This window comes from Camelus dromedarius, chromosome 6 (genome assembly GCF_036321535.1).
Source record: "Camelus dromedarius isolate mCamDro1 chromosome 6, mCamDro1.pat, whole genome shotgun sequence".
In the NCBI taxonomy this organism is placed as follows: Eukaryota; Metazoa; Chordata; class Mammalia; order Artiodactyla; family Camelidae; genus Camelus; species Camelus dromedarius.
Genome location: NC_087441.1, coordinates 41515601 through 41538552, shown reverse-complemented (window position 1 = coordinate 41538552; position 22952 = coordinate 41515601). Strand labels below are relative to the sequence as shown.

The window sequence follows — 22952 nt, the reverse complement described above, 5'->3', positions numbered from 1 at the left end:
TCAGAATCTGTAGCTTTCTGGTATTTTTCCTAAAGTTACCAAAGTTGATTTTTTTTTTTTTTCATTTTGTTACAATCCCTGCCTTTCTTCTTGACTTCCTTTGGCTGATTATCCACTCCCTGAGATTTGCTTTCTTAAAAGAAGGATCAAGGATGTTGTTAGCTGGCAGCCAGGAAGTGGGTGTCACCTTCCCTCAAAGGTCAGTGGAGAATGCGGTCAGCACCATGGGAAGGGGCCCCTTCGCAAGGAAACAAGACCAAGCGTTTCTCCAAGGCCAAGCTACAACCAAGAATCCTCCAGAGCTGGACAAGAGTAAATATTCCAGGAATGGCTTTGTGGTTGGTTGGACTGTTCCCACACACTCTGAAGGGAATTTTTAAGGAAACTGCCCGAACTCTGCCTGTCTATGTGAAAACTACCAGTCTAATCCTTTGTTTCCTCATTTTCACACTAGGACCAATGACCAAACGAGAACACCCCTGGGTGGTTAGGAGAACTGCAGATAGAACGAACGGAGATTTAACTAAATCCTGAATAAAACTTATCACCTGATAGTATACATATGTAAAGTTATTTTTAGTTTTTGTAAACAAACAAGGAAATTCTCAGAAGACCTCCAGAGAAAACCTTTTATAGACCTGAGGGGGTCTGCTAACAGTTTCAACATATCCTGAACTTTTTTTTAAGTATTGTTATTTGTTTCAAAATTGCCTTGCTTTATATCGTATTTTCTTTAATTACTGCTTTTCCTTTGCATTGGACTGTTCGCCTTTCTTCAAGTAACGGGAGGAATTCTTCATGAAGGAGTACAAATGAAGGTCAGCTATCTGGGGCCAGATTATCCACAGGAGCCCAAGTGCTGGACTATGAGGGATAACTCCCCACAGATCACAGGAAAAAAAGACAGAGAGAGAAGGAGAGAGAAATTGAGAATGGGTTTTCTGTTTTTCTGCAGGAAGAGGGTTGTGTTTTTCACATGTCCGTTTCCACTTAAGAAAAAAGCAGCAGAAGAAAGGAGCAGTTTACATTTTCCTGACACACCAGACTGCCCCTGTTCCCCTCCATTCTCAAAGCAAAAGGCTTTTTCTTTTTTCCAACTGGTTAATTCCTGAGTTTCTGTCATATCTTCTTTCTTACTACAAAAAAAGAATTTTTTTGCAAAATCTGCTGCTTTATTTTGAGGACTAATCAGTATTCCACACTTCAGTGTTCCTGGTTTTGTTTACCACTCACAAATGAGAATGATTCTTGAGTAACAGTGTGGATTAACTATGGCTAAAGAACAAGAGTCTACTTAAGATCAGGGTAGATTAATTCCACTTAGCATTAAGGTTAGAGATTGGATTTGAAATATTACTGTAAGAAGCCATGAAACGATCAGGAGAAGCCATGGGTTTTTCTATGAGTCACAACATATCGTGTTTGGTAACTCAAACCATATTCCACAAACAGGCTGGACAACCAACAGCAGTGAGTCCTGGAAAGGATGAGGACATTAATAGGAAGAGAGAACATTAAAAAGGATTTAAAGAAAATATATTGTGTAATCCTTTAGATCAGCGGTCAGCAAACTTTTCCTGCAAAAAGCCAAATAATAAATACTTTAGGTTTTGTGGACTGCATCTAGTCTCTAGAATGTTGTCCTTTGCTTGTTGGCTCTTCTTACAACACTTTAAAATGTAAAAGCCATTTTTAATTTTTGGACTGTACAAAAACAAGCCACATACCAGCTTTGGCCCATAGGCTACAGTTTGCCCCTGCTTTAGACAATGTATACCAAGCAATTGAAATCAACCCTTTCTTTTTCAATACAGGTTCAGAAACCAAGACTCCTAGTTGTTTAAAAATAACTCAGTGAAGTTGGGTTCAAATGTGATAAAATCTTTTGTGGTTAAAATACAATCCAAGGTGTCAATTCAAAGGGGCTTACTTGTCGGTTTTTATTTTCTTCCTCCACCTCAAAAAGATTTAAATTTAAGATAATGATTGGCGGGTTGAATTAAAATTGCATAGCTTCAAATGTAGGAAATTTTTCTTCTTTAGCTTATCTATTTGTCTACAATCCTTGAATGTATAATTAAAAAAACAATAGTTGCCTGATATAACATTAGATGGCTAATTACATATTTTCCACAAGTGCCAGAAGAATGTTAATTCTGAGTTTGGTTATAAAAAGGGGTGAGGAGGAGGAGAAAGAGAAAAAAATATACAATATTATAACCACTAAATTAACAAGCAAAAAGACTAATAATAACAATTCAGCTAAAAAGCACAACTGAAGGCAAAAACCTCTTCTCTTTTTCCTTAGAAAAAGTAATCAAACAAAGACTATTTACTTCCTTAAGCTGAGTCTCATGCAAGTCCAATAAGCTAAGTGTAGTCCTGCATAGGGGAGTGGGATGGCAGCAGAATCGAGGATACAGAGCTCACAGACTTTCTCTACAATTTCCTCACATTACTCTAACGTCAGGGAAGAGGAAAGTCTACGTTTCACATTATGACTTTTACATTACTCCAGCCTCAAACACCAAATTCCTTTAAAGTCTTTATGTGAATTTTGAATTCTTCCCTATAACACATCTGCATCATTTCCACACCAGAGGATGGGCAATTGGTAAATCTCTATGGTGCTACTAAAATGGGCACCATCCACCTTATAGTTTCACCTGCTCCTCCTGATGCCACACATATCCCTGGAGTCATACTTTTCCTGTGTTGCCTGGCAGGAATCCAATAGAAAGGGGCTGAAGAATCCCCAGCCACAAGCTCCCCTCTCTGCCAGTGATCCAGGCTCCCTGTGGGGATGAAGGGACTCCCAGCTCTGAGCGGAGGCTTCTAGGTAGACCAAAAAGGATGAGAACAACCCAGACCATGGGAACCGGGCAAATACTTTATACGATTACACGTAGATGTCTAGGATGTGCCGATGTAAGATCTGTATAAGTCAGAGAATATCTCAAATGTACCAAAAAACAGCTGCTTAAAAGACAAACTAGAATTTGGGGAGCAAAAATTATTTTTTAACCTAGATTTTCATCTAATTACTTTTACTAAATTACCTACATAAGATTCTACTGTAACAATGAGGGGGAAACTATACTGCCCCCATTTTACAGCAGGGAAAACTGAGCCTCAGAGAGAGCAAGTGAGTAACTTGCCTATAGTCCTAGGGCTGGGAGATGCCAACTTGAACCCAGGCCACTTGACTCCACGGCTGGCTTCATCCCTCTCCTCTTGATGATGTTATTTTGACACAGAACTGCATTCAAATCAAACTATTTCTTAGTAACTTCTTATTCTTAGACTGCTTGATGCTGAAATTGACAGTACTTCTATTTAATCACCCATCACTGATTACCAGAATGCTGGCTGAAATACTACACTATAAAGAGGAAAGGAAACAAGTATTTCTATCTCTTTGCATCTTCTGCCTGGCTTATGCCTGGTAGAATATAAAGCATCAATCACTCCATTGCTTGTACTTAATAGCAAATCGTTTGGGCTGCACAGCTCCTAAGCTATCGCACCAGCCACCCTCTGTGAATGTTCACCTGCTCCCTCTCATTCATATGCAAACATGCAGTGATTTCAGCTTATTCCCAAAGCCTTGTCTTGACATGAAGCCATCTTTTCTCTCCAGGGGCTTCTCTGAGTGCTCATTATCTGAACTTGGAAATGTCCTGTAGCAACATAGGTCTCTCTGAGAAACAGAAATACTTCATAGCCCTGACAACAGAAACCAAAGCAGTAACTCCCAAGTAAAATGACAGGACCAGCCCTCCTCTCACACAGGGCCCTGCTGTGGCACAGTCCATTGCACCCTCAAACACGGAAGAGCGCGACTCTGTGGGACTCCGCTGGTGGAAAATGTCTGGCTCACATGTTTCATGCTATCCTAATTGTTTTCCTTGTATTTAACTCAGGTTGCCCTTGTTAGAGGTGCCCTCAACCAGTCCAGCCACCATTTTTCCTTGCTGCATAAGCAGGACGAAGTTAATGTGTTGGCCCATGTGATCTTGCAGCTTTCCTACAGCAGATTCACTCTGCAACTACCAGGATGCGGCAAAAAGGCAGCCTGAGCTTCCTGCTCCTTCATGGTATGGATATTGACCTTTCCTGTCAAAAGTTCAGGGTGAATCAGGGATAAAGTTCTGACTCCAGTCTGCATCGTTTCTGGTGTGCAGATACCAGGCACAGAGGCAAGCTTTGAACAAGAGGGTGTGTGATTTTTAAGCTTTTAGAAAAATATTCCTATTGACCATTTTAAGGAGTGTGAAAAGCTCTCTGGCATTGGGTGAGCTCAGTCTATCTTTGATTGAGTGTCTATTCTCCTTGTATCGTTATGAAAAAATATTAAAGTGTCTAATTCTTCAGTTTCAAAGCATGGTACACACAAGAACATAGCATAGTTTCCAATCTGTTTATTACTGAAAAGTGATAGTGTAGAATTGGGGCAATTATCCACATAATAGAAGCAGAAGACCCTTAATCACCGTTTTATCCATTTATCAAAAGCTAAGGTGGTGTTGGCCTGATTTTATGGGTGAGCCACCTCCGGTTCTATGTTCACTTTGTATCAGACCTGGAGAAATTTCCATTCCAACCTTATAACCACCACCCTAATGCCATCCTTTAATACATCTCTTTAACTTCATACCGCGCACATTTTTTACCCTGAGTCTTATAAGGGGTTCGCATAGTTTTACTTTAGAAAGCCATACTAGATAAACCACAAAGTTGAAAATACAGACAGGCAGCCCAGACACGTGCATGGTAGTTGGAGGATCCAAAAAGAACAGTTTTTAAAATCAAGATTCGAGTCAAGTTATTTACTTCCTACTGGTAAATTGCACTCATTATGAAACTGAGACATCAAGTCCGTGTTGTGAGGATTAATGAGATGACGTTGGTTAAGTGCTCTGAACCCTCTGGAGAATAAGTCCGTCATTTTACCACCTAGGTACATGATTTAAAAAAAAGAAATCCAGTTTTCTTTGATGCACAAAGTATAGAATCAGCCAGAAGCCTTTATTAATCTTTCTTGCATCTCTTTAGTAACTGATGTTATTAGAGGAGACAGTGTTTTAAACCAAGGCTAAGAGTGAAATAAAGGCAAATAATAGAGGTAAATAAGAATTGATTCCTGTCATTTTTACCCAATACATTAACCTTACAGCCAAATTTCACCAAATTCATCTGTTAGTCTATATGATAGAACAGAATGAGCAAGAAATTTAAGATAAGACCAAATTGGATTCAAGTTCTGGTTCTACTGGATAGATGTCTCTCTTTAAACTTCAATTTCTGCATCTAAAAAATGCAATGGCAAGCTTTCTTCTAGTAATTACAATGTAAGTAATTCAGATCTGCACTCCTATTAAGAACAAGCAGAACAGCTGAACAAAATACTTACAATAATAATCAAAGAGATGACAAGATACTGAAGAATGACTGGACCAAAATCTAAAAGACAAGATTCCAGAGAGGTAAGGCCAAAACTCAAAGCTACTTTTTGCTCTGAAGTCATCTGCTGATCTAGAAAAAATACAAAATAACAGCAAAACTGAGATAAGCTTTCAGCAACCTTAGAGACAAAAGAGCAAAAAAGGTAAAGCCCAGATTCTAAGGAAGCTGGGGACTCTGATAAACCACTCCCTGTCCAACCTGGAACCTCATACCCTTGGGGTGCAGGGACCTGGAAGTCACCCAGTCCTCCGACAGACCTGAAGTGCTCTGGTTATCCCAGAGAACCTCAGAACTTAGACTGGGATTGAGAGATTCCCTAAGCCTTCTGGAAGCACTTCCTGTCTTTGTTAATGACAGCTCAATAAGCAGTCATTCATAATGCAAACTTTTATGTTGAATGCACCTTTCATATGTGTGTTTATAGTTCACATATAAAAGGTTTCTTAACACAATAACACCTGTCTTAGGCTTATGATTGGAATTTGATGAGACTGTTGATCTCAAGGATTCAGCATAATGCTGAGATAGTCTTATGTATTAGCTGTAAGAACATCAGTTATTTTAGGACATATGTTCCAAAGTTTTCCTAAAATAGTAAGTTGGAAGAGTTCACTATTTTATATTTGTGAATCTATTTTAATACCTCCATTCCTGGATGTTGAGCAGATGATGTGTGACCAATAGTAGCCAGATGCTGGAGAGAGTAGAAAAGACGTATAAGAATGATGCCTGCCCCTTGAGGGGTGCACTTGAGCTGTAGCTGAAGAAAAGAAATGAAAACACATCAAGGAATTAGAGAAACAGTGAGGACACAGAGATGATGGTGTGAGGAAAGTAGGACTTCAACTGGGAGTGAAGGGGGAAGGGCACTGGAAACGCCAAGGAAGGAACAGAGATGATGTTGCCCAAGGGGTGAGGATCTAACGCAGAGGACAGGAGGAGAGGGAACACCAGCTGGAAGATAACAGCTAGTACATGTGTTGAATGTCTACTGTGTGTTATGCACTATTCCACATGTCTTACAGATTGATAAGGCCACCAAAAGCCTTATCAAATCTTTATCATTGGTCAGATGATAAATTGAGGCTTAAATGGCCACACCACAGAGCCTGTAATTAAGTGGTGATGCTAGAATTTGAAGCAAGGTCAGGAGGACACCAAAACCTGTGCTCTTAACAATGAACCCAGAACACATTTCATTTGGCTCATTTTCTGGAAAGCCTGGTGAGAAGGCAAATGTGGATTATAGGCAAAGGGGAGCCAACCGCTATGGGTTCTTGAGGAAGGAAGTCAAATGCTAAGAGCAGTTTTTTAGAGCAATGCCTCCAATCTTGACGTGAAAGAACAAACAGAATTTGGTTATGACCAAATAGAAGATTGTGGGCTGTCTCCAGGGTTTGATGTGTTCTGGTCTTCGACCAAAGTAGGTGGTTGTGAGAACAGACAGCAATGGGTGAATCCAGAAACCAGTTTAAAAGAAGAAAAGGAGGATATGTTGACATTGGCTTGACAGATGAAGGAGAAAGAAAAGCCAAAAAAAAAAAAAAAATCTCAGAGAGAAATAGAAAAAAAAAAATGTAACACTGACAAACAGACAATAGACAGGGAAGCAACCTCTATGAGAAGACAGGGAATTCGGGTTTGAATGTGTTCAGTGTGGGGTGATGGCAGGACATCCGAGGGTGGGCTTATCATACGTGTTGAGAAACTGTCGGATAAGAGATCACAGCAAGAGGCCTGTGCAGCAGCAGAGCGTACGAAGCACCATCAGTAAAATAACTTATTATTTTGTAGAGACTCAGAACTTCTTATAGGAAACATACAGCCTAAGTACAAGATGATAAACAATGACGAAGTTTTCTCCTGTGGCCACTTTGCCTAAATTTCTTGTCATCTCATGCTTTCTTCTCAGTCTGCACTAACTGCTAGGCATGCGTGTCGTCGCACCATCTCCACTTAATTCCTGCCCGTGTTTGTTTGCCTAGATGTGTCTGTGCCTTTAATCCTGTCCTCCTTTTGTGCTGTGTCAATAATAAGGACACTAATGACTAGACTCTATTTTGGCCTGTACAGCACTGATGGGTATGATAGCCCTGGACACCGTGTTATTTCACAAGAAACATGAGATTAAACTCAATTACATTGAAGATTAAACCCTTAAAAGTCTGCCTTTCTAATGAAACTGACCTCGCAACTCTCTTTGCATCACCTTTGTTACCTTACTTTGGGTAAAGGCTGAGCTATTATTTAAAAAAAAAAAAAAAGCAACTTCAAAATATAGGGGTTCAAGAGCATGGAATTTTATTTTTCACTTGTGTCATAGTTCAAAAGGAGCAGTTACGATCTGGTGGGGTGGCTCTGACATCCTCAACTCATGGCTTCCATCTTGGAGATTCAGGTGGCTGTGACGTATCAGAAAGGGGAAAAGACAGGAAGGAGGGCGGTGGCCTTCCTTTTTTTTTTTTTCCCCCAAGGAATTGACACAGAATGTATGCACATCACTTCTGCTCACACCTCATTGCTCTGGACTTAGTCATACGACTCAGGGCTGGTTCAGGGGAGGCGGGAAAATAAGGCTTCTAGTTGGGTGGTCTTGCATCAGCTTTTTAAAATGGGAGGGTGACTGCGGAGATCAGGGTCCCATTACTAAAAGAGAAAAGGAGAATGGATTTGTGGGAACAATTAGCAGACTCCACCATGTCTGGGTTCAGATCCCCACTCCTCACCCAGCTGTTCTTTTCATTTAATAAGACCTTCTTCTCCAGGTGTCAAACTAATTTTTAAAGCAGCAAATTCATTTTGTAGCATTGTTTGCAAATGTAACATATTGCTTTTTAGAAGAACTGAAGGGAGAGCTGCTTTGGTCGTAATTAGGAAGTGAGGGGCTGGAAGGAGCATCTGCGTCAGCTCAGGTCCCCACCCGACTCACTTCGTGGGAGACCCTTCATTCTAAGCATGCAATTTGGAAACTGCTCTCACACTGTTTATTAGCGCAAAAGAATACGTTGTTCTTCCTAAGCAGTTAGACACAACCATCGAAAATCACTCTCTCCCATTTAAATAATGAAAAGTCCTCTTCAAGTCTTGATTATATCCATCTTGTCAGCTGGGTGAACACCCATGGATGTGAACACAGAAGCTGTTTCCCTAGCTGTCCTGAGAGCACTTCTGACCTCGCAGGACACAATGACAAGCATGAATTAACAATCGTGTTGATGCAAAAATTAAAAGGGAAAGGATATTTCTGTGACTCTTCCCCACAAATATAATCTTGACAAATAGAATAATCTTGTTTCATTAGCTAATAAACTGTCTAGATTGGAATAGCATGTAAGGGTAGAAATGAGCTCAAATTATGCCTAATACTCCTGGATATAATGTTTCATCTTCATTTTAGGAGTATAAGAGAGAAAAAAATAAAACAAGTCCCAATAGAAAAGTCTACAGAATTAAACAAACAAACAAACAAACAAACAAACCACCAAAGAAGTTTTCATTACAGCCACTAATTCCATGGGTTTCATTACTAAAATTTAAGAAAACATGGCAAACACCTTGCCCATGTAATGTAGGGCCATGTCTGATTATTTCAAGTCCTCGGAGCTGAAACTCAGCCATAAAGTTCATCAGGCTTTCTAATTTTATCAACTATTTTTTGTACTATTATCATTTGGAGCTTATAGTCTATGTTAGATACATTAGGAAATAGAATAAGTTTTATTATAGACAGTTTTCAGAATGCTCTGCTTTTTATTTTTTTACATTCATGCCATAGTTTCTCATCTATTTGTCCATTTCCTGATAAAAGTTCCCAGTGAGAGACTCTCTTTCTTGAAATGTCCGTGTTTAAGGTGTAAGTTGTTTACGTTTCAGATTTCTGGATGTGGGAATACGTTGTTTTCAGCTATTTGTTAATAATACTCCCAGGATGAGTTCAAACTGGGTCATACCAATGCTTGTTAAGGGAAGTTCTTTGCAGAACAATCTCACTCCCTAAATTAACAAAATATACACACTTTATCACAGTGTGACTTTGTCATGATCCAACAGCTTTTGTTTATAGGTTATTAGTAGTGTTCATACAATTCAAATAGAAAACTCAAACTATTGATTCATTTTATATTTACAAGAGAAAAGTTTCTCTTTAATTTTCAAGAAGCCTCTTATTTATGAAGAAATAACTTTCAAGCTACACTAACATTTTTATTATCTCCTATTTGTTATTGAGAATTACAGGAGACTAATGTTTAAGAGCCACATTACAACAAAACACATAATAGAGTATCTACCATTTAAGTTTTGTTTCAGTTTCAATTATTTTAATTTGCACAGGACCTCATGCCAAAACTTACCCAAGAAAATATTAGGGTTTCAAACACTGCTTTATGTGATTTCTGTCAAACAATACTTAGATGAACAAAATACTGTTTTGCAAGTTCTAGTCTCTGGAGAGTCATGAATACATACTCATATTCAAGAGAGAGAATCCATGGAAACAATCCTGCCTACAAGAAATCAACATGTTATTTTTCCAACAATTCACATTCTAGGTGCCTGATCAAACCAGCAATTAAACTATCTAAGCACTGCAGAGATAAAATCAGATTAAAATCAAATTATGGCACCTGGTCAAATATTTCCCCAAATGAAAACAAAAAGAGAATCAGTAATCTCTTTTTAAAGATGCCAGATGCTTCAACTCTTAAGATAAATAGTGTTTAGCAAGTTCTAGCCTACAGAGGCAGGGCCTGTTCCAGTGTGTCCTGTGGGCTCCAGTCAGCCTCCCGTGGCCTGGGCCTTTCTTGCTTTCTTCAGTCTTCATGTTTGTGGATGCATGTGCTCACGCACACGTACTGTAAGGGTGTGTTCTAAAGCTAATCCATGCATGAAATCATAGCCCGTCATTACAGTAGAACACCCTACACTTGGAGAGGTCAGGCAAAGTCTTTCTTGCTCACCTCAAATCCCCCAATGATTAGTTCAAAGCAGATGCTCCATAAATACTTTTGAATGAATGAGTAAATGAATAAATTGCTGCCAAGATTTTCACCCTCACACTCTATAAAAACTACTTTTGTCAGAGTCTCCAATTACCCCATATTGCTAAACTCAGCTGTCCATTCTCAGTCATCTTTTTGATTCACCTGCTGATTTGACATGATTAGTCACTGCCTCTTCTCTGAAGTCTTCATCTTTCATCATTAGTCAGTCTTTTTCCATCTCTTTTGCTGGTTTCTCTTCTTCTCCCTGAGTTCTGAATGTCAGAGAGCCCCAGGGTCCTAGCAGTGGTATTCTTTTTCTCTGTTCTTCAATGAATTTACCCAATCTCATGACTTTAATTAGCATCATTAACTTCTAAACTTATATCTATAGCTTAGACCTCATTCTTGAATTCCAGACTCTCCAGTCACTTATTGAAAACTCCATGGGGATAGCATCTCAATCTTCACATAACCACACTTGAAATCCTCTTCACCCACCACATTTTTCCCACACACGCTCCATTTGCATTCATGTCCATATCAGTTGATGGCCTTTCCATCCTCTAGACACTCAGTTACCCACTGCTCCTACTGCCACCATGACTGGAGGCACCACCAGAAGCAGAAAAATGGCTTCTCCCTTCCTCTTGTGTTCACTCTCCCACCATACTTTCCATTGGCAGACACTGTGTGGAAGCCAGCTGGCAAGGGAGAAGAGTTTGTGAGCGCCCAGACTCATGATCCAGAGAAGCGCTGGGAAGACTGAATGTGGAGCTGAGCATCTGTGGACGTTCCCAGCCATGGCCTCCTCACTGGTCTCCCTGCTTCCATATTTCCCTGATTCTCAACACACCACCTGTAGACATTTTTTAAAAATGCCAATCAGATTGCATCACCCCTCTGCTATAATCGCATCAAATAGACTAGAAAAATAAAATAAATAAAATAAACTTGACATGCTCTCTATGTCATGGAGTAAAAGACAAAGTGCTCACAGATGCGAATGCTCACAAGTGGAAAGTGATCTAAGTCCCGTGATCCTTCTGACTTTCTCTTTCCACTTCTGGCTCTGCCATGGCTACGCTGGTCTCCATGCTGTTCCTGGGACACAGATACGCTCCATTTTTGCCTTTGGCACTGGTTATTCTGAAAGAGTAAAACACTCTTTCCCTCCCTAGGTGGTCACCAGCCCAACTCTCTCACCACTCATCTTTGCTCCGTTGTTACTCCTAATGAGTTTTATTTTAAATTGTGATCCTCCCACCCCTGGCATTTCTAGTACTCCCACTCTCCAACATTGTTGTTGTTGTTGTTATTTGGTGTTTTTAACATAACACTTATCACCTTCTAGTCCACAGAATAATTTATGTTGTTTTTCATATTTTTAAAAATTATTCCTTCCTGCACAAAAAGTTAAACACCACAAAAGCAAGAATCTTTGTTCGATGACATTTCCAGGGACTAGACTAGTGTTTTAACAGTTATGAAAACTGCTTTCCAACATGCTGAACGTAATGATCATCAGGGCAGGGCTGATGATAACCAGGCAATTGATCTGTGTGAAGGATAAACATAACCACAGATAACAATTTATGCCTTTTGTGTAATAAATAGCTTTTCAGAAGGAAAAACAGAGAATGGGTATTATGGTGGAAGGGTAAAGTAGCAGCAAGGTAACAGAATCAAGGATTTCAATAGTATCTCTCTTATCTGCAAGTAAACAAAAGCCCAATCATTTCACCTTAAGCCCAAAGTCAGTTTATTGACTATAAGTGAAAAATCCAGGAGTAGATGTGGAAATGGTATGACTGGATCCAGACACTCTAGCTGAGCCACCAGGGATCAGTTTTAGTTCCCTACGTGACTTTTTCTTCTGTGTTGGCTTCATTCTGAGGCATGGTGTCCCCAATAGCTCCCATATCTGGCCACCAGCGGCAGTAGCTTACCTCCTGCCCATGAGGACCACGATGGAGAGAGTGGCTCTTTTCCAGTGGTTCCAACAAAGTGCCCTACTGACCTTCACTGGCCTGGATGAGTCCCTGTCTTCCTTGGACCAAACACTGTCTTTAATTGCCCTGATTTTGTAATAAAGAAGAACAAATATGACTTCGTATTAGATCTGTTCCTTTGGCTTTAACCCTGTGCCCTGTTTTCTAGGCTTAGTCTTGCTAGCTGTGCACCTTTTGTAAAAGAATGTTGCCTATAGCCTGAAATCTACAGGAGAGCCTGTTCTCAAGGCTCTGACCTTTAAGGTATTAACACTTTTGCACTTATATAAAGATAACAAGTCGAAGAATAGAAAATAACTTTTGTCTTGTTGGAGATTTTACAGGAGCACCATGATCTGACCAATGTGGACAGCTGCAAGAACAAAGGATTCCGAGAACAAAGAATTCCTAGACCAAGAAGTTTGCAACAACCAACCATACCCCCTCCCCATTTTTCAATATAAAAGGAGCCTGAATTCTGACTTGGGGAAGATGGTTCTCCGGGACATTAGTCTGCCATCTTCTCAGTCTGCTGGCTTTCCAAATAAAGTCACTGTTCCTTGCCCCAACACCTCATCTCCCGATTTATCAGCCTGTTGTGCAGCAAGCAGAATGAATTTGGAATCGGTAATGGTTTGGATGATATCCCGTTTCTCCAGCCAGGGACTGAGGTGAAAGCATTCAAACCAGCAGACAGTGAAGTAAGCGTTTTCACAATGACTAGTCAAGGGCATTTACCAAAAGAAGAAAGAAGGAAGGGGCACTGGACTGGCATTACACTGGTATCTACTGTATTATGAAATACCCCAGGTTCTGAGGAAGGTAAAAGCATGTCTAGAGTAAAGTGATAGGAAATGAGGCTGGAAAATTAGGTTGAATTCTGAGTATAAAGGGCCTTTTTTTTCCCCCCTTCTAATGAGAAAAGCACTGAGTGAGGTCTCAGGAGACCTGAGTGCTATTCTCAAATCTTTCCAGAACTATCTGTATGACCTTGCTAAGTAACTGAATATCTATATAAATGTGCCCTCAACTGTGAAATGATAAATGACACTAAAATAATCTCCGTGTTTCCCACCAACTCTGTCAGATGACAATTCCAGTAGGGCAGACTAGATACTGCAGCCAGCTCACGTCCAAATACCATAGACCAACCTATCATCACACGAAGGAAGGCAGAGAGACATGCCTGCTCCCTTCTCCCTTCCCACCAGCTAGGGACCCTGTTCAGCATGCATACCTAGTACAGAGGCATTCCGACAGATGTTACAATTAATCCCAGGCGGAGAGAACTGGGTTCTTGCCAGTGCTTCTGAAACCTGACCATGCTTTAGCACTACCTGTAGAGTGCAGAAAAAAGAGTTTTGAATTTGTATTTTAATATTTGCCTTGTTTTGACTCCCTCCTACTCTCCAGTCCTGGGTGAGGCAGTTTTCTTTTGGCCAGTATTATTTAATACTAAAAATAATCTTACATTATCTACACATCAAGAGAGATCTTGGTTTGGGAATATGTTTCTAAAAAACATAGTCTAGATTGCTTGAAACTAAAATGCGGGAGGAAAAAGAAACACCACATTCACTAACATATCTGAGGGTTTTATGCAGAAATGTCTTCCATTTGACGAGAATTGTGGTTTTCATAATATATACAAGACGTATCCTCTTTGTTCTGCCAGTTTCAGAGAACTAGTCATAACTTTGCAATTTTCACATAACATCCAAATCACAATAAGAATGAAAGTATCCTTCATATGTCTGCAGTCATTGATGTTTTTTCAATTCATCTTCAGAATTTTTAACAGTGTGATGATGGTAAGTAACTCAAGATCAATCATATCTAGTACATCTGCTCCTCTTGGTGATGAATTTTTAAATAGATCACTACATTATGTTTGATCAAGTTCTTAAGTTTATGAATCAATCAGCTTTCATCTTAATTTGTCTCAAAATGTTTTTCTTTAATTCATTTAGTCAATATTTTAATTTTTAAAAGTCTCTCCATTCAGATGTGATCAAATCAACCACACAAAAATCCTGAGTCCTGAAGAAATGACAGCTCAAGGCAGACATGTTTAGCCTAAGTCGTTTGTTCACAAGGACAAGCAGGAAGTCAGAATGACAAAATGTGCTCTAGGTTTGTGAGGAAATAGTTAACTTGCATAATGCCTGTTCCTGGGACAGTAGGGAGTTCTGAGAAAGCTGAAGTGAGATGTAAATACAGTATTTCCTTTCTACAAACATAAGAAAATAAACAGGCACACATACACACACATGCACACACAAAATACATTTAGGATCCGTATGTGAAGTGCTCTGAGAAGAATTTAAGCAAAGGACTCAGGTACAATGTGAATAATCCAAATATCAAATAAATTCTGACTTTGCTATAAAAAAAAACCGAAGTGGGGGAGGGTATAGCTCAGTGGCAGAGTGTATGCTTAGCATGCACAAGGTCCTGGGTTCAATCCCCAGTACCTTCATTAAGAAAAAACTAAAAAATACTAATTACCTCTCCCCACCAAAACAAACAAACAAACAAACAGATCCAAAAAAAGAAAAAGAAGAAGAAAAAACTTGAAGAAATATATTCCCCATTTTCACTGGAGAACAAAAGTGGTATTTCATTCTTCAACAGGGTTTTCTTCTTGCCAGGGCTGTTTTGAAATGTAAATTGTTCATTCATTAATTGACTAAATATTTATTTAGCCTCTACTATGCCTAGACAAAGCACTAAGGAGAGTTTTAGTAACTTCCGTATATACCGAGACCGATACAACGATGTTTTTTGAATAGATTTTCTGAGACCATGAAGTTGCCCCAGCAACACCAGAGGAGGACCCAGAAAGTACCTCAAGGCCCCTCCTGCCCAAATGCATCACCAGTCAGGACCCAAACAGGATGTGCAACACGATCCCACGTTCACAGAGCGCCTCCTCTGTGCCTAGCACTGCCCTCATCCTAATTCCAGGAACAGAGATGCAAATCAGATCCTATCACCAGGGAACTCCTGCGCTAGTGAGAGAGACAGACACACACAGACACATGTGCAGTAGAAGGTACAGTGATTTCAAGTGCAGAGTGCTAAGGCACCAGGGGGGACGGCTAGCTGCATCCCTCGCGGCAGCAGGGGCACTGAAAGGGAGGAGAAAAGGAGGAAACACAGATCACGAGGGCTTGGCACAGGGAGACGCTGGTACAAGGGCGAGAACAAGCATGGCTAGTTTGCGGGGGATAACTGCGGATGGCTCGAGAACCAGCGGACCCGAGAAGAGGGGATAAAATGGAAGGGACCTGAAGAGAGGTGAGGGGCGTGGTAAGAAAGGAGGCGGGGCCAGATAGGGAGGGGTTTATTTGCTTGGAGAGGGCTTTTCCGCCTGTTTCTTGAAAGCTAGAGTGGTCGAGTCAGACTGCATTTAGAAAGATCTCTCCTACGTTTGTGTGGGAGTGAATGAAGGTAAGAAAAATCTGAAGTTAAGGCAAAGGGTGAGAAGACCACCTGTATCTTAGAGAGACAAGATAAAGGCCTAAAAAGGGGAGTTCCAGTCAGAAAAGGGAGGGGATGGGTCTGGGACATGCGGTGACTAATCCGAGGTGAGGATGCAGAGGCGCTCGGAACCGTGAGTGACAGGCAGGTTTCCAGACCCCACAGGACCCGGCCCGTCTGTGTTTCTAAGATCACCTTTTCTCTTTCTCGCCCTCACTCACTACCTTATAGCCACACATGCCTTCTTGCTTCTTGAACGTGTCAAGCTTATCCCCTATTTGGAACCTTTGCATTGGCGTCCCTTCTGTACAGAATACTCTCCCTGAGGGTTCCCCCTTGCCATCTAGTCTTAACTGAAAAACGTCGCCTCAAAGAGCCCTTCCTGTCCGTGAACGTAAAGAAAGCCCATGCCTCACCACCATCATATCGCCCTGTTTCACTTTCCTTAAAATATATGTTACTCTTGGAAGTTACTGTGTCCATGGACTGTCTCAGTTTTTGCCTGTCTCCCTTGGCTGAAGTGTGAAGCAGTGGTGCCTTCCTCGTGCATAGCTTGACCTCCAGGAGCTGGAACAGTGCTGGTGCCAAGAAAGGCTCAATCAGTCTTTAAAATTAATAAATGCCAAGCCTTCCACTAAACGTGAGGAGTCCATCCAAAACACTTGTTGAAGGACAGGGGAAGAAAACATCAAGAGAAGTATCAGTTGTGACAGTGTAACAGTCTGCTAGAATCCCCAGATGGAAGATTTGAATCACAGGTAAGGTTAGCGGAAAACCATGAGTCAGTACACGGGAGGTCACGGGGACAAAGACAGAGCACATTTTCAGTAACTGTTTTGAAATGTACCTGACCCAACTCAGAGTCCCTGGGTAGAGAACCACTAACTCAGGAAGCGTGTGTCTCTGTTATGCATTTCATCACTTAATTACACCATGCCTGATGTGGTAATCAGACGCTTTAACGTGCGTGTGTATACCTTGTCTTGAGAGGCGGTGTGTTGTGATGCAAAGTGCACTGACCGTGGGATCAGAAGACCAGGTTCATTCGGTCACTAACTAGCTCTGTGACCTTGGAGAAGACCCACCCATGCCCAATCCCCAGACCTCAGTTCCCTGCCCTCCAAGCCAGTTAGGACACAAAACCTTGCATCACTCCTTTGAGTTAGGATTTTAAAATGCTACGGTTCCCATTTAGTGACTTGACCTTGGCTGCTCTTAGATTTAACCCCCCAGTCAGTTCTTTCCACAATGCTCCTTGTGATTTGTTTACAGTCTTACTTTCTTTTAGGTCTTTTTAATATCTACATCTCATCTTCCAACCCAACTTGTCATCCCTACCTACTCCCAACCTAAGCCCACAAGTATTATGCATGTGGTAAAAAATTAAAAATGGTTGTTAAAATGTTTATCAAAAATTTCTGGAAAACAAAATAGTAATATGCATCAAGTACTTTAAGAAAAAACATTCTTTGACCTAATTATTCTTGTAGACTCCTGGACTTAATATGTGTAATTCCAAACTCAAACAAGAATATATATGTAAGGATGTTCAATCCAGGGTCGCACTGACTGCAAAACAAAACAGAACAAGAAACAACAGGACAACACTAATAATCATCAAGAGAGGAAGGCTGAGTAATTTATGAAATACCCAATGATAGAAGCTTCATATGTATGATACAATATATGATAGAAGGATATTAAACATTCTTGAAAAATGATGTTTTAATGGTCAGGAAACTAAAACATGCTATTAAGAAATCAAGTATAAAAAAAAACTATGCATTATGATTCCAGTTGTGCAATGTTAGAAACACACACAACACACACATTCACACACACACACAAACACATACACACATACAAAGAAAAAAAGACTTTGGAAGTATAACAAAATGTTAACTATGGATATTCTTGGAATGAGATTATGAATGATTATTTTCTGTCTAAATCCTTTTCTATCTTTTCTGTTTTCTATAATTTCTGTATACTACTGCTTACTTAATAATCAGAAAAAGCCTTAAAATGTTGCTAATGAATTAAATGAAGCTTAAAAAATGATTGTACTAATTTATTTAACTATAAAATGGGACTGTTGATACTATTTTCCCTCCCATATTCCCATATATGAAGCATAATAGAAACATTATTATACTTTGCATTCAAACTGTTAATATTGGTTTCCTCCACAGGTTAGTAAAATTTTAAAGAAAAATGACAGTGTCTATATTCCTTTCAGATTAATGACCCTCAGGACACGTAGTGAGATGTGGCCAACAAATAGTTGTTAAGAAATTATGACTTATGAAGATTAATCTAATCCTATAATTTCTAAACTCTCTGAAATTCACAGTAATACAAATTGGTGCACATCCATAGACATCACAAAGGAAGGAAAAAAAAGAGCTAGATTTGCTCAGAGCATTTAATTTACATCTGTTTTCTGAGAACTACTGTTAGTGGCAGGGATCATTAGGCTTGTTTCACAGTTTGAGGAGGTTGAAATTTAGAGAAGTAACCTCACTAAGATCACCGAAGTAGATTATATTCAGACTACTTTCTGCTCCTCCCAAGGAGCCTATTATACAATCTTACCCCACTGACTTGGGCTTGGCCAATGAGCAGAAAGCGGAATGGACTAGTCATAGGGTACATGTCTCTTAATTAGAAACTTTCAGTTTTACAAAATGGTGCACCATTTTATTTTCCCACTGGTAATGCTGAGAATCCCAGTTGCTCCGTATACAGAAGGACGTGTAGTGGTATTTCATTGTCTTTCCTATAAGTTCCTGAAAGTCTTTGAGCACATCTAATCCAGTCCTATGGCAAACGTAACAGAGTTCTTGTGTTCAGGTTAAACAATGATGACTCCTATACACTTATAGACTTCTAAACACTAGAAGCTCAATACAGATTTTCCTCTTCTGAAGTCAAGAAAAAAGAATGACAATAAAAGCCTGAAATCTTTCATTTCAATGAAATTTCTCTATATTGGCTTCTACTGTTGTGATGCTTTAAGGCGAAGTTATTAATTTTGTCCTGATGTATTTATTCCCTGGTTGCTTGTTTTCAGAATCCCTCACCCTTGCAGGGTACTTTGTGATTTCACAAATTCATTGGCACTCTCATTGCAGCTTTTATAAGGTAGGGAGATAAAAGCATCAGCATCCTGCCTGGAACTCCATGGTTGGCAATGGGTCCTGAACAAAAATAGCAGCCGCGAGAATGATGTTTCCCAAAGGAGGTGCCCAGACATGAAACTTGCCGTTTTGCCTGAACTGAAACTATGTTCCAGATCAGCACTAGAATTATAGTGGAAGAGATGTCACACCTGGAGATGTAGTCACTTGAGATCCCATGCCCCTTAGCACATCTCAAATATGCAATAGTGTTGACTATTGCACACTCAGCTGCCATGTGCCATTTACTCCTGGGTGAGGTATTTCATAACCAACCTGACTGAGGCCCAAATCAACAGTTACAAGGTGAAGGAATTTAAGGAGATAATAATTTCTTGAGAATTTGTTTCATTATTCATTGAACAGACACCTCCCACCCTTCTCCATTGGAATTCTCCACAGGCAGGGAAATACATCTTAGCTTTCCTTTTACTCTGCTCTTTGTATCCTGGTTGCATTCAACATTAATTCATGCATGATAGGCATGATTTGACCAATATTTTCCCTGGACTATTTCCCGAGATATATTCCACTGTAACAGTGATATATTTTTAAGTAAGTTGTTTGGAAGAAGAGGATTATGTACATGTAAGATAATCATTAGTCAATTTTAAAATAGACCCAAATTAACCAACATCATCTTTAATTTTTATTCTCACTAACTTGAGTTACATATAATGGACATGTGCTGGGATATGTGCGGGTTTGTGCACATGTGCAAGCCTCATAATTAAGTCAGTCAAGAGCCCTAAATCTGCCAAAAGCTGCCAGCCAAGCCCAACCATATTTGTCCTGCACAATCTTAGACTCTTTAAAAAGAGCTTTGGATAAAAGCCGGGAAGCCATTGGGGGCTGGGTTCTGCAGTGTCTTGCAGTTACCAGGTACTTGCCCGGGGACCTGGTTGATGTGGCCACAACTGCTGTTGCCACTTTTTGTTCTTCTTCCTTAAGTCACTCGTTTTCCAACCCTCCTCCTAGTTACCACAAACTAACTATGGAAATTCATTAAGTCTACTTGAGGGAATAGCCTATATGGCTCCCTAAGGGAATATTCATTTAACATACTGGTTCTTGGTCCCCCCACACAGACTTGTATGACCTTCTAGAGCATTGGTTTTCTACTCTGTAAAACAAAATGCACAGTACGTCCTCTTGGGATAGTTGTGAAAAGTAAATAGATGAGTAAATGTGAAAGTCCTCATTCATGTTAAGGCATGGCAAAATAGTGTTATTCTTTAAAAACAGGAAAAGCAAGATGAGTGCCTAGAACAGGTTATCACTAAATGTCTGCATCTGAACATATGAGTAAGATGTGTGGTATTGCTCTCAAAATGTTTTATATTTCATGTCAAGAGGGAAAGATAAGATAAATCATGTCCAAAGGAGAGGGTGCTGAAAGAAGGTATGTCAAGATGATGCCTGACAGAAGGTGGTATTAACACTAATGCTAAGGATTAGTAAAGGAAGGGCAGCTAGAAAAGCTGAAAAGAAAAAAGAAAGAAAGAAAGTAAGAAAGAAAAAGAGCTGGTACAGAGGCAATAACACAGACAAATGAAATATAATTGTGCTCATAAAATTTAGCAATAAAGCTGTTAAAGTATATGATAACCCACTTCACTAATGTACACATCAAAGGGATATTTAGAGGTAGTAAAATCAAAGGACTATGTCAGTTCTCCTTTCAGGTATACCTGATGTTTGCAGAACCTGTCCCTCCTTAGCGTTACAGGATCACCTTGAACCTTGACCCAAGAGTTGTTCTGAGATTGTGCCTCAGACTGTTCTGTGTGCTACCGCTATGCTATTAATCGTCTACATCCAGGCTGAGACTCATCTGTGCTCCGGGCTACATTTGCCCCAGTTCAGTTCACCTTACAGACATCCCAGGGGGCATCCTGCATTCTTCATCCTCCAGTAGCTCAGTGGAATTACACTTGAATGAGGAAGGTCCCCGCCCTGAACTTCAGGACCTATTGCTGCTAATCAGAGCTTGACCCATCAAAGTAAACTCAGAGGTGACTTCTGACTAAAGTTCTCTGATTTTTGTATATGGTAGGACTTTGTCTACTGTAGATGTCTTTCCACCCCCATAGACAAAGCCTGATTCACAAAAATGCCTGCCTCCTCAATAGATCCATTTAAAAACACCCTTTGGCTTTAAGAAAAGATTTGCTATAGGATTTCTTTAAATAGCTCTTTCCCTTCCTTTGAATAAGATTTTATTTACCAAGTTTCAGGAATACATTGATCACCAGTAAAGTGTGATATTTCTGCATAAGAATAGCACAGGAAAAATATCCTTAAAAGCCTACAGGCCTGCCTAGACAGCATAATAAAAAATGATGAATATTATTAGCCTTGGTCACAAAGAAGAAAATGGCCTCACTTTTATCTCTGAGTCCTGTTAAGGCTCTGTCTAAACGTGGGTCATGCATTGCCTCATGTCCTTTGCATTTAGAGGCTTGGGCTTGGCATCTAGATGTGACTAGAATCATTTTTTTTTTTTTAAGGATAAACTCCCTTTCTTATATGTGAAGAAAATGAAAGAAAGTAAACTCCTAGAGGGAGTCATAAGGTTGAACTTTTATTTTAAAAAGAGGGAGAACAGAGTAGAAGCAAGTCGCCCTCAATTATCCGTGTTAATAAGGGGCAAAATTAATTTACCGAATCCCAAAACTTTTATTTAGACAACACATTCAGTCTTTCTAATCCATTTATTCATGACAAACATTGCTTGTGGTTTTTAAATTAATACCTTTCCCCATACTCCTTTCTAAATCTCCATCAAATTTTTTGTTTCTTAAGACCCCGGAAGCATTCTATAGACATGAAGGAGTTAGATCCCACCTCTTCAACTAATTCATTTCATTACCCAACTCACCCCCAAGCAACGTGCTAACCAGAAAGACAGCATATTTTGTTAGTGACTGTCTGTGGTTGGCAAAACTGGATCAACTAGATTCTGCTTGATCAAGGCCCTGGTTTCTGCACATATGCTCTGAGTGAAGCACTGGAGGGTCAGGCAGTACCGCAGAGGCACTGGAGGCTTGGGTTAGTTTCTGGCTTCTTCCTCTTCCAATATTCTTTAAACACGTACAAGACTCTTCCATAATCCTTTTTTAAAAAATCTCCTTTGGTCTCATTCTATCTCCTGGCAAACCGTTCAAATTTTTTACCCCTTTTCCAAATTTCTCACCCCTTCTCCAAATTTCTCAGCAGCACAGCCCACACTCCCATTTGCTAACATCTGTTCCATTACTGGACTGAAACTGATCTCATTGTTCCTCCTAAGATCACAGTTTCTAAGTTCCCACATCTGAGGGCTGTTTTCCAGTCTTTACCTGTGGAACGCAACTTGGTCTTGATACCTGCTTTTCAAAGCTCTGCTCCCTTGGACTTTATGCCATCACAGCTTCCTGATTTTCCTTATATTTCTATGAGTCTTCCTTTTGCCTGGTTTGTCTGCACAAACATTCAATGTTGCCTGGGCCCAGATCTTTTACTGCATTGTTCTCCATCTGTGGTTTCATCTCTTCATCTCTCCCCCTCTCCCTCTGTGGTTTCATGTAGTTTAACAACCACATGCTTACTAATGGCTTTCAAGTTCAAATCCTTAGTTCCCATCTCTCGTTCAGTCTCACGCTTCATAGTTCAGAAAGCTTGAAATTCCTGTAGTTTCTCAATCTAGCAAGATTGAGATTCATGTGCTAAACTAGAGGCTGGATAACACTACCAGAATAAACAACAAATCTTCAACATACCCAACGCTGAAATCACCCATTTTTCCCTTAAATTTGTTCCTATCCTATATTATCTATTTAGCTTATGATACTGCTGTTCAAACAAATGTTTAG

General features: G+C 40.0%; 2 long non-coding RNA genes across 2 annotated transcripts in view; both read right to left on the bottom strand.

The window, feature by feature from the left end:
* Positions 1-22952, bottom strand: part of LOC116154382 (uncharacterized) — an 873015-nt gene that overhangs the window by 561844 nt on the left and 288219 nt on the right. The gene's annotated exons all lie outside the window — the stretch shown is intronic.
* On the bottom strand, positions 7745-16673 carry LOC135321486 (uncharacterized). Its single transcript, XR_010381263.1, has 3 exons — positions 16394-16673; positions 13674-13773; positions 7745-8112 (listed from the first exon to the last, which is right to left on the bottom strand). It is a non-coding gene; the product is annotated as an uncharacterized LOC135321486 (long non-coding RNA).